Genomic DNA, 12,474 nt, shown 5'->3' with positions numbered 1-12,474 from the left:
TCAAACGAAGAATTTCAAGGCCAGCCCAATAGTTTGACCAACATATACATCAGAAGACACAAGTATCCAGGTAACGACCTCCTATCGTGCCAACAAGAATAAGGTTGTCGCGAGTCATTGCTGGACTTATCATGTTTGTTAGAATGCCTAATTATGTTTCCACTGTAATTTTTAAATAATTGATCTTAATAAAATACGTATTCGTTAAATAAATTAGGAATATGGACATATATAAGTAAACGTTAGTAGTAACTCTAGACAGTCCAACCTTGTATGTTTATTTACGTACAATGTATATACGTGTATGTTGGTAAGGTTTATAGACAGGCTGTTCATACAATGTAAATTTGTTTTATTCGAAACATTTTTGTATTAATTCTATATTGTATTCTTTTTGTTACAGGTTTGTGTTGTCCATACGTTGCGGTAATGTTGTTGAGCTTACAGAAACGCATTGAAATTATCCTGTTATGTGAACGTCAAGGATAGAATAACATGTTGAGGGCACGATAGCATTGACAGTTGCATCTATCAATACTTACACGTTGACCAACGTTTAGAGAAACATGCTGTCTCATTCACATTTTGAACTTGGCCGTGTCCAATTTGAACAGATATTGTAACTACATTTTTAAATAAAATATGTTTAAACTATTTTCTGACTTTATGGACACCCTGTATATGTATTATATGTGTGTGTTTAACTTGATATAGCGTATCAATTTAAATTATTAGCCGCAACTGCTGTGTTTACTGAACGTTTAGAGCAAATAAATTTGCATATAACATCATCCCATAAAGTAAATACCCATAACGTATCGTTCCAAGCGACATTTATGTCATTCATGTGGAAAGCTTAATACCAGTTCTACAAAATGCGATAGATTTATCTATTTTTTTAGTTTAATCTTTACATGGATTCAGAGATTTAAGTACGCCCTCTGCAATTGCGAAAGGTCGATGAATCACCCAGAATTGTAGCTATAATTATAGGGAAGTAAATATGTGGGGGGCAAAATTCCTTTTCACGCGAGGAGAGGTATAGTTAGGCCAGTGCATAAATGTGTTAAATTTGACGCAAGGTACGTCTACATATTATGAATTTATAAAATGTCTAAGCGGCCAAAATATAGAAACCGTAACGAAGCCATCGTGATTTTTTTAGAGGTACTAAATTAATGTAATTGTTCTGGCGCTCGTAATTTATATATTAAACACGCAGATAGAAAAATGTAGTATTTTTGACAAGATAGACACGACATAAGCCTATTTTTACAGAAGTAACGACTGTGTGAATGAACGTTAGGGTTACCGCTTCGCTGAATCACACAGGAACCATAAATCCAGCCAAGCGGTAATTATATTTTGCAACACAGTAAATCGATGTATTTAAACTGTGTCAAAAAAACAACTCTTAATTGTACCTTATTTTTACCAAGAATAATCATGTAACCAAGTAAAACCTGTAAAGGATAATTTCACACGCTAAATCAGTTCGTAAGAAGTTCTGAAGGTTAAAATAACTTACAAATAGAAATAACAAATACAGGTTCACATAGCTGGACTATCCAGCTCAGATACTCGTCAAATTACTGAATTATACAAGGGCTACTTAATTATTTAAGCACAAGAACCAACTAAAAATAGAGTTGCCATACCCAAAAGGCATTTAACTAGGTCACATAATTCGTTACAATTTACAGTTTCGATGCGAAAAGCTGGAGAAAAAGTGACTTAACATTTGTGATAAAATTCACACCTTTCTGACTTGGATGGAGTCTAAAACAGACGTATGAAGATTAATGTGTGAAAAAAGACTAGTAATTTCGTGACTTTTATGATAAGTTTAGCGTTCATTGTAACCTTTAGTTTGTTCTTCACTAACCAGTTTATACTTGGGATAATTTGATCTCTTATGAACAAAAGTTACGTGCACCTATAGTTTCAGTTTCACTGTGTCGGTATTTGGGTATTGATGTTGTTAAATACCCAGGAGGGTCAGGTACATTTGACCTCTTCCTCCAAATTATAACGCTTAATCGAGCCAGCCAGGATTCGAACCTGGAATCTTCTGATCCGTAGTCAGACGCGTTATCCATTGCGCCACTGACCCGCTTTTGCACCTATAGATTTTTTCTACATTGTTTGTTTTGAATTTCGCGCAAAACTAAACGAGCGCTATCTCCGCTAGCCGTCCGTAATTTAGCAGTGTTACAAACTAGAGAGAAGGCAACTAGTCACCACCACCCACTTACAACTCTTGGATTACTATTTTACTAACGAATAGTGGGATTGACCGTAACGTTATAATGCTCCCAGGGCTAAAATGGCGAGCACATTTGGTGCGACAGGGATTCGAACCCGTAACTCTCAGATAACGAGCCGAGCCCTGACCATCTGGCCATGCCGTGACCGATTTTTTACATAAACAGTTTTCTTTACCAACAATCAGTGAAAGATTGAATAACACAAATATTAAATATGATAAAAGGGAGTTTTTATTTTTGTTTACAGAAAGTAAAGGAAAACCTAAGTTTAAAATAATAATTTATCATTAAGTCCGTATTATTAATATAATTGTTTAGTTTTCTAATTTTGCGCAAAGCTACACGGGGGCTAGTTGCGCTAGCCATCCCTAATTTAACAGTGTAAGACGAGAGGGAAGGCAGCTAGTCATCACCACCCACCGCCAACTCTTGGGCTACTCTTTTACCTACAAATAGTGAGATTGACTGATACATTTTAACGCCCCCACGGGTGAAAAGGCGAGCATGTTTGGTGGGACGGGGATTCGAACCCACGGCCCTCAGATTACGAGTTGAACGCCTTAACCCACCTAGTCATGCCGGGCCATTGTTAATATAAAATAATAACAACATAAAAAGGTATATTTTTGATTATTTTTATAAATTGTAATTATTTATAAAAGCTCTAATGTTTTAGATTTAATTTCACGTAACTTTTAATATTGATGCATATATCTTAATTTTATCTTCTTAAATTTACGCAGTTTACTTTTCATATAACACTTTATGTCCCTCCCCTCCCCAGTGACACAGCATCACGTCTGCAGACTTAAAACGCTAGAAATTGGATTTCGATACCTGTAGTAGCCAGAGTACAGACAGTCCATTGTGTAACTTTAGCGATTAATACCAAACAAATATTTTTACCGTCGTTCGTTGGGTGGGGCGACATTAACTTCGAGTTTACACTATTACATTTCCAGTTTTTATTCATGTCAAACATATCAACCAATCAACATCAGGTTTTTATATGCCTGTAATTTATAACAGAACTCTGAGCCAATGAACACGACAAGAGATAAATAATATCGTCCTAAATAATTTAACAATAACTACAAGTATTCAAGCAACACGTATGTTTGAATATTGTTGGTTACTATGAAATTAGAGCAGAGTGCATGTTTCAAGCAAATAAAGAAGTAAGCTTTAGGTCACATAAAAAAGTGTACATTAACATGGTTTGAGTTGAAGGAAGCTCCTCACCTGATACAACTTGACTGAACTTTAGCCTAAACAGCATCTCGGTCAGCATCAAAGAGCAGAATAACAACGTCCATAAAATCAAAGTTGGGTTTCGAACGAAGGACTTTGTGACAGCTTCAGACATTCCGGTTTTCACTTGTAAAACTTACGAAATTAACGTTTGTTTGTTTGATAGCACGTTGGGCTATCTTCTATGTCTACTGCGGAGAATCGAACCCCGTATTTTAGCGTTGTAACTTTGTACACTTACTGCTATCCCACTAGGGGAAACTGGAAATAAATGTTATATTGTGGTGAAGATATATACATATATATGTGTAGATTTTTCTTTCTCATTTAATATCGATCTTATAGCGTGAAGACTGTGAAAACTGTTTGACCAAATCAGTGATGTCGAGAAAACCCACTTGTAGAGAAATTTATATGCAAAAACGGCTCGTTTGGGTTGAGAAAATATTTTACATAGAAGAGCGAACTTTCTTCGGTCATCGTCAGGTTCACAAAGAAAGAGGTAACTGACCGGAAGCTGACCACATGTTTGAAAGGGGTTGTGTAACTGAGTGTCGGAATGTAGAGGGCGGTGTTAGATGTTTGAATATTTATATATTCCGGTCAGTTACCTCTTTCTTTGTGAACCTGACGATGACCGAAGAAGATCGAAACGTTGTTCGCTCTTCTATGTAAAATATTTTCTCAACCCAAACGAGCCGTTTTTGCATATATGTTTGACCAAATGTTCAGAATAGTGGCCAGATGGTTTGGGCCCTGGACTTGCAACGTAAGGGTCGCTGGCTCGAATTACCGTCACATCAACCATGCTTGCCCCTTCAGTCTCAGGGGTCGTATAATGTTACGTTCAATCCCACTATTCGTTGGTAAAAAAATAACCCAAGGGTTGGTGCTAATGACTAGCTGTCTTCCCTCTATAGTCTAACACTGCTAAATTAGGGAGCAAATGTTTTCCAGTAACTTAACAATAAGGTTGAATGAGGGAAAGGAACTATAACACGAGAATTTAAAGTTTAATCCTCGCGACAAACAAAATATCTGCAGTTCATTGAGTAGCTTTGAAAACAAAATAAGCAGAGTACATTTCCGAGTAAAAGACGAGTACATGTGCAAACGGAAGATTAGAAATATTCTTACTATTTGTTTGTTTAAAGTTAAGCACAAAGGTACACCAAGGGCTATCTGTGCTCTGCCCACCACGGGTATCGAAACCAGGTTTCTAGCGTTTCAAGTCCTCAGAAATACATACCGCTACGCTATGGGGCAGTGGCGGCGCCAGGATATTTTCGTTGGGGGGCTGAGGTAAACTGTGGAGGGACTTCCCAAAATGCCATCAATATGAAGTATAGATGGTAAATTATAATAATATAAATTTTGTTTGTTTGTTTTGGAATTTCGCACCAAGCTATTCAAGGGCTATCTGTGCTAGCCGTCCCTAATTTAGCAGTGTAAGACTAGAGGGAAGGCTGTTAGTCATCACTACCCACCGCCAACTCTTGGGCTACTCTTTTACCAACGAATAGTGGAATTGACCGTCACATTATAACGCCCCCACGGCTGGGAGGGCGATCATGTTTGTCGCGACGCGGGCGCGAACCCGCGACCCTCGGATTACGAGTCGCACGCCTTACGCGCTGGGCCATGCCAGGCCTAATAATATAAATACCAAGGTACATTTCAGAAAGGTGTGCTATTTTGAACTGCGTTTTCAATGCAGTTTTCATTGGAAACTCATACTCTGATTAATAATTCATTATTACAAATTAGAAATAATCTCTTTATGAAAATATGCGTATATGTAAAAGAGGAAGCTCACCTAAATTCCAACCAAGGTATAATAATAAAGAAAATCAAGGTTAGCTTAGATTGAACATTTAATATACCATTAAGAGTAAAGCTACAAATCAAAAGAAATATAACAGAAACGAATTATCCCACGTGAAGTTAATACACTCTGAGGAAAAGTAAAGTTACTATCAGGCTAACTATCTTTCATCTTAATGAAGACGTTGAGTTCCACAGATCTATGTCTCTTTTATGTTAATTGTTAAGCAACAACGACGATTGCGTTTTCCATATTTTATGAATATATGTAGGTAACAATATTGGGGGGCTGATGGGTGCTTGGCTCATTTGAGGGGGATCAAGCCCCCTTGGCGCCGCCACTGCTATGGGGGGGGGCTATTTTAAATAAAAACAAAGTGAAACAAGCTCCAAAAAAATTTGTAAAAAATAAACAGTAATCGATATCTATAAGAGTTATTATATAAATTCGGTGAAATCGGAAAATAAAACCACATTGTTTTACATAAATAGAAGACTGCTTTTTCTAAATTATAATGCTAAACTAGATTGTTCATTTAAATCAGCAAAGAACAAGTGTGTTTTTCATAAAACCGAGAATCTTTGATAATTCAAAATTTGCTGCATGTTGCAAAACCTAACACGTGTCAGCCTGATTATTTTTTATGAAGTTGTATATTCTAAGAATATGTTTCCTTATTTTATTTTTTATAAAGTAATATGTTTCTCGTGACGAATTTTTAAGGGTTTTTTTTGTAAAAAGTCATTTAGTTTCCATATTCATAATGTGTTTTAATTATCATGCTGGACTTCACACAACATTGAAACAAAACTTTATACCGCGTTGTTTTTTTTTAATTTTCAAACACTAATAACACTATGTAACACAAATCTTGTTCCTGGATAGTATGTGTTATTTCTTAATTGCTTATTTTGTAAAAGTATAGAAAATGGCCATTATTTCCTTCAAACTCAGAGAGAAACAACTAAAGATGGGCAGTTAAAAATGTAGAAATAATTATCAAAATTTGTGAAATTATTATGTTTAAATTTGCTTGATGCTGTCAACGTACAGTACTGTGAAAAAGTGTTAGGACAAGAGAATATTTTGAAATTCTTTATAATTCCCGTAACTTGTAACAAGGGCATATCATAAAGGTTCTGTTTAAATTGACATACTGATCAAACTTAGGATCTAAAATAACTGTCATGTTACACCATGCAGTGTCTTAACTACATAGAAAGAAACGAGCGTATGGAACTTGGTATATTGTAGAGAAAAATCAGTTTGATGCCACTTTACAAATAAAGCTTAATAAAACAAAAAATGTTTAACGCTATATGTTAAGTTTTGTTGTTATTCCTCGGTTCAAAAAAGCGTAGAAATTTGTCAGTAGAGTAGAGAGTTCACATGAAAGCTTTACGAGATGCTGGTTGGACTCTCCAACAATTTTTTCTGACCTGAAATGATCCCCAAACACTTTCAAGTACACCTTAGATCGTGAAACTGAGACAAGTAAATATAAAAACAGGGAAGAAAGAGGTAGAACACCTAAAGTTAATGACACCAATGTTAAGTATCTTTGTTTATGTAGCCTTCAGGACAGAAGGAGGACAGCCACTGATCTCAAGCATGAGATAAACAACCATGTACCAAATGAAAAAACAGTGTCCAGATCTACAGTATCAAGAAAACTTAACGAGAATGGTCATGTAGCAGTTTAAAAAAAAACCAAAAAACACTTTACTTTGATCATTAGACATTGGCAAGAGACTGAAATTTATCAAAGAGTACAAAAACTGTGCAGTTGGTAATTATAAAAGGGTGTTATGGACAGATGAGTCCCTCTTTGAAATATTTGGTTCAAAGCGCAGGTTGCACGTCGGGCGGAAGTAAGACGAAATATATTTGCCTCAATATACAGCACCTACTATGAATCATGGGAAAGACAGTGTTATAGCTTGTAGGGAAGGTCTACTGAGGCAACAGGAGATATTTGAAAATAGAAGGAATAATGGACCAGCCCAAGTACCATCAAATACTGATCCGTCATGGTACACCTAATGGTTTGTGTATTATTGGTAAAATAGAAGGAATAATAGACCAGCCCAAGTACCATCAAATACTGATCCGTCATGGTATACCTAATGGTTTGTGTATTATTGGTAAAATAGAAGGAATAATAGACCAGACCAAGTACCATCAAATACTGATCCGTCATGGTATACCTAATGGTTTGTGTATTATTGGTAAAGGAGTTTACTACCAAGATAATGACCCCAAGCACTTTCATATATCCCAACCTATACGGAAATTACTAAGATAAGAAACATGCTGGAGTCATTCAAATGATGCGGTGTTACCTACAGAGCACCAATCTCAACCAAATTTAACAGATCTTGGATTTGATTGGTCAAGATATTGACAAATCAAAAGTTACTTCCAAAGAAACTTTATGGAAGTAAACTTTAGAGGCATTTGGAATAAAATCCCAAAGAACACTTTGATTAAACATGTTACAACAATGCCTGAAAGTCGGTATATAGTTATTAAAACAAAAGAGACACAATAACTGTTTATTGAACTCAATCACTGAGTTTCTGTTGTACTAAATATGAAGGTTAATAAAGCTCTGATGTTTCACCTGTTACTTACTTTCCATTGTTTTTTGAAAGTTTGTTTGTTTTTGAATTTCGCACAAAGCTACTCGAGGGCTATCTGTGCTAGCCGTCCCTAATTTAGCAGTGTAAGACTAGAGGGAAGGCAGCTAGTCACCACCACCCACCGCCAACTCTTGGGCTACTCTTTTACCAACGAATAGTGGGATTGACCGTCACATTATAACGCCCCCACGGCTGAAAGAGCGAGCATGTTTGGCGCGACGGGGATGCGAACCCGCGACCCTCAGATTACGAGTCGCACGCCTTAATACGCTTGGCCATGCCGGGCCCTTTTTGAAAGTAGCCTGAAGTGTAATTTTGACTTTGTCCTAACACTTTTGCACAGTACTTTATACACTTGAAATTAATATTGGTAAAGGGCTTCAATGGTTGGTTCATCGGTAAGTTTACAGTTTTAAAACATTATAATCCTAGACTCCGTTCACTGTGATGGATAGATCACAAATAGCTCACTGTATAGTTTTATGGTAAAAAAAAAATAAGAAAACAAAAGAAATAGTTAGAGTAGCCCCGTAGTCGTAGGACGTTTGTTGTAATTACTGATACGAAATTCACTTGTGGATGCGACAAACAAAACACTGGAACATCAGACTCTTTTTTTTTATTTGTTTTATTAATTTATTGATTTCTTCTACCAGTTTCGTGACTTTATAAATCGCTCTTTATAAAATAGTTTTACTGAGAACCTTTAACAAAAAAATGCAAGTATCGCTATTCAACTAAACGTAAATAATAAGGCCCGGCATGGCCAAGCGTGTTAAGGCGTTCGACTCGTTAATCCAGAGGATCGCGGGTTCGAATCCCAGTCGCACCAAACGTGCTTGCCCCTTTCAGCCGTGGGGGCGTTATAATGTTATGGTCAATCACACTTATTCATAGGTAAAAGAGTAGCCCAATAGTTGGCAGTGGGTGGTGATGACTAGCTGCCTTCCCTCTAGTCTTACACTACTAAATTAAGGACGGCTAGTGCAGATAGCCCTCGAGTAGTTTCGCGCAAAATTCAAAAGAAACGTAAATAATCAAAATAAATATATGTGTTTTTCAAATATACAAACATATAGCAGTACAGTCCATGTATAAATTAAGTACATTACAGGTGTTTTAAAAAAAGTCAATATACTTTAGTTTTTAAATAAAAATATTGTTCTACTTATACTGTTTCTTATTATTATAATAGAAATGAGATTTGTTTATCGCATAAGTCCATATGTTTACCATTTTTTTTACTCTAGAAGTTGTTTGTTGTTGTTGTTGTTTTTTGAATTAAGCACAAAGCTACACAATGGGCTATCTGTGCTCTGCCCACCACGGGTAACGAAACCCGGATTTTAGCGTTGTGCTCTAGAAGCCTTATTAACTATTTTAACGGTTTTACGCTTCATGCTGACACATATAAAAACGACAAACCTTTGTAATTTCTTTAAAAAGTAAACTTAATTTCGGGCCCGGCACGGTCAGGTGGTTAAGGCACTCGACTCGTAATCTGAGGGTCGCGGGTTCGAATTTCCGTCTCACCAAACGTGCTCGCCCTTTCAGCCGTAGGGCCATTATAGTGTCCCGATCAAACCCACTATTCGTTGGTAAAAGAGTAGCCCAAGAGTTGGCGGTGGGTGGCAATAAGTAGCTGCCTTTCCTCTAGTCTTACACTGCTAAATTAGGAACGGCTAGCGCAGATAACCCTCGTGTAGCTATGCGCGAAATTCAAAACAAACAAACCAAACCAACTCGTGTAATGAATTTAAAATTCCAACAAATGTATCAATATTTCAGTATCTTTCCATAAGAGGGCAGAAGTAATTGGATGTGTAAAGTCAGCACTCGCTGTGAAAGCATGGAAACAGTCACTGAGACTTACGCCCCCTAGTGGCTCAGCGGTATGTCTGCGGACTTACAACGCTAAAATCCGAGTTTCGATACCTGTGGTGGCCAGAGCACAGATAGCCCATTGTGTAGCTTTGTGCTTAACTCAAAACAGCGACAACAACTGAGACTTACAGAAAATAAAAAATATGAAATTATAGATTAAATAAATTGTATTTCTGTTATAATAACAATAAAAAGTTTAATTAAAACAAGATTTTTATTTAAAAACTAAAGTATATTGACTAATTTTATCTATTCATTTTTAAACATTTGTAATGTACTTAATTTATACATGGACTGTACTTTATATCTGGACTATAATACAAGTTTATACATTTAGAAAAAACATGTATTTAATTTAGATTAATTACATTTAGTTGAAAAGCAGTATTTATTTATATATATATATAACGTTTAAGAATAACAGGTTAGGCCTAGCCTGTTATTTATGGGGGCTTGAGTTTTTAGGTTTTAATAGTCAATTCTCGTACGAACACGGTAAATAATATGTGTTATAGCAAGATTAACCGATACCCTCATAATCGAAGCAAAACTCAACGTTCAACCACAATCCAACGTAACTTCGAAAACAGAATGTATCAAATCAGGTTTTTCAAACTGCAGCAGGTATGGTTGATTACAGTTTGTGGTTCTCTTGTGTCTTTCTCCCCCTTAACCTGCCTAAGTGGAACATTCCATCAGTCAGCGTGCACCGACAGAGAGAAAACCCGCACGTTGTAGCTAGTTGAACTAATGAATCCGCACAAGGTTAGGGTGGTTTCCTAAGCAAGTGAGAAGGCACCGGAACTAGATACGGTAGCCAGGCTTATCAGTTGCGACAGAGTCTGACCTCTCTTCCTGTGCGTTTCATTTTCATCGTTGTTTGTGTAGTCATACGGTAAAGACTTCGTTTACCGATGACTGAAGGACATCCTGTTGAACTCCGTGATCCAGTGTAACAAGTTTTGCGGTCGTTTGTATCGGATTGTTATCGAACGATATTCTAGTTTAGGTAAGTAACTCTGATTGTTACTAAAATCTGTCATTCACTAGCACAGTTTCACGCACGGAGAAAACATGTAAATATCTAAATTCTGTTACACCATGGAACTTGGAAGTAATGAACAAAAACGTAATTGAGTTGTACTTTTAGTTTTAGCGGTGACGTGGAGTAACTCTGTTTCTAACAATTAATGAACATTTATAAATTAGCCCCCCCTCCCCCCTATTTTCTTAGTGGCTCAACGGTGAGTTAAAACTTGCAACACTATAAGTCAGGTTTCCATATCCGTGGAGGACGCATCAGAGATAGACCATTGTGTAGCTTTGCGTTTAACAACAAAGAATCTAAATAAGTGACAATAATACATTTAACTACTTTAACCATACTATTTAAATATACACACATGTCATAATGTGAGCGTGTTTTACACGTAGGGTGACTTGATTAATCAGTATTCACTTTACGTACGCCTATCACTCGTTACCGAAGTCAGATCTGAAGATCTCCAAACAGAAAAGAACCACGTTCTACTGTATTGTGTGGATATATCAACAAGTCATGTACTGATAGACATATAGATGGTCACCAGTACATACGAACAACGTTTAAACTCTATAGATAAATCAGCTGAGTTTATTTATAGCAATTTACTAGATGCTAACCAGACGTATAATTAGATAGCGTCCTTTTACATGTGTTCCTACGTTGCGTGTGTGCTTTATTATCAATCTAATATTAAACGTTGGTTCTGAGTAGTGTCTGTTTCATAGAATTTACAAAATCAATTAAATAACAAAAATTAACTTTTTGTATAGTGGTAGCATTGTTAATAGTACTATTACTAGTGGTAGCATTGTTAATAGTACTATTACTAGTGGTAGCATTGTTAATGGTACTATTACTAGCATTGTTAATAGTACTGTTACTAGTAGTAGCATTAGTTGTATTATGGGGCTATGATCAGGAAATTTCTTTTCTTATATAAATTGGTTCCAACTGAACATAAAAATTTTGCTGATAGTTTAGTTGAAGCTCATTTCCTACAGGCAGGTATGTAGGTTCGATTCCCGCTTTACCTTCAAAATGTGTTGCATCTTTGTATTTAAATTCACAAATTAGAATTTGGTTATTCAAGTCACGTGACACATTCACTCTAGGAACTACCGTTGTACACTGTTGCCACTCCATTGGCTAATGAAGTACACGAATTGCATGGCACATTCGGTCCCAGTTGGTACTTGCACGTCAGAATTCTTGCCTTGTTCTATTTAAATATGTACTGGAAGATCGTATTTCAAAAGATTCAGCTCTTGCAAAAGTAACTTAATAAAATAACACCGTTTTCTCAAACTGACCTTTTCATTATTCATGTTTGTTACTGTGTGTGGTCCTTCGGTGATTTGAGGAACTACAACGGAAGAATCCGGGATTCGATCGCCCTCGGTAGACAGAGAACTGATAATCCATTGTGTGACCTTCCGCTAAAAGACGCAGACAAACGGTTACTGTGTGCATGTGTTTTCACACACACGACATATTTTTTTTATAATCTGTCGTTTTAAATGTTATAATTTATATGTTAGCTACAGGGCGCATGACGTGAAG

The 12,474-nt window shown here is 36.4% G+C and overlaps 1 protein-coding gene and 1 non-coding gene across 3 annotated transcripts in view; one reads left to right on the top strand and one right to left on the bottom strand.

Moving 5' to 3' along the window:
* Positions 1-2,040: 2,040 nt before the first annotated feature.
* TRNAR-ACG (transfer RNA arginine (anticodon ACG)) lies at positions 2,041-2,113 on the bottom strand. The gene has a single exon. It is a non-coding gene; the product is annotated as a tRNA-Arg (tRNA).
* Positions 2,114-10,636: 8,523 nt separating this feature from the next.
* sdt (MAGUK p55 family member stardust) overlaps positions 10,637-12,474 on the top strand; it is a 111,539-nt gene continuing 109,701 nt past the window's right edge. The window contains exon 1 of one of the 2 annotated variants that reach the window (XM_076465763.1): positions 10,637-10,878. The gene's annotated coding sequence lies outside the window, so the exon portion shown is untranslated. The remainder of the gene's footprint in view (positions 10,879-12,474) is intronic. The other variant, XM_076465764.1, reaches the window with a different exon arrangement.

The sequence above is a fragment of the Tachypleus tridentatus genome, chromosome 10 (assembly GCF_004210375.1).
Source record: "Tachypleus tridentatus isolate NWPU-2018 chromosome 10, ASM421037v1, whole genome shotgun sequence".
Classification (NCBI taxonomy): domain Eukaryota; kingdom Metazoa; phylum Arthropoda; class Merostomata; order Xiphosura; family Limulidae; genus Tachypleus; species Tachypleus tridentatus.
Note: the sequence above shows the minus strand (reverse complement) of the source record. Positions and strands in the feature narration are given on the sequence as shown.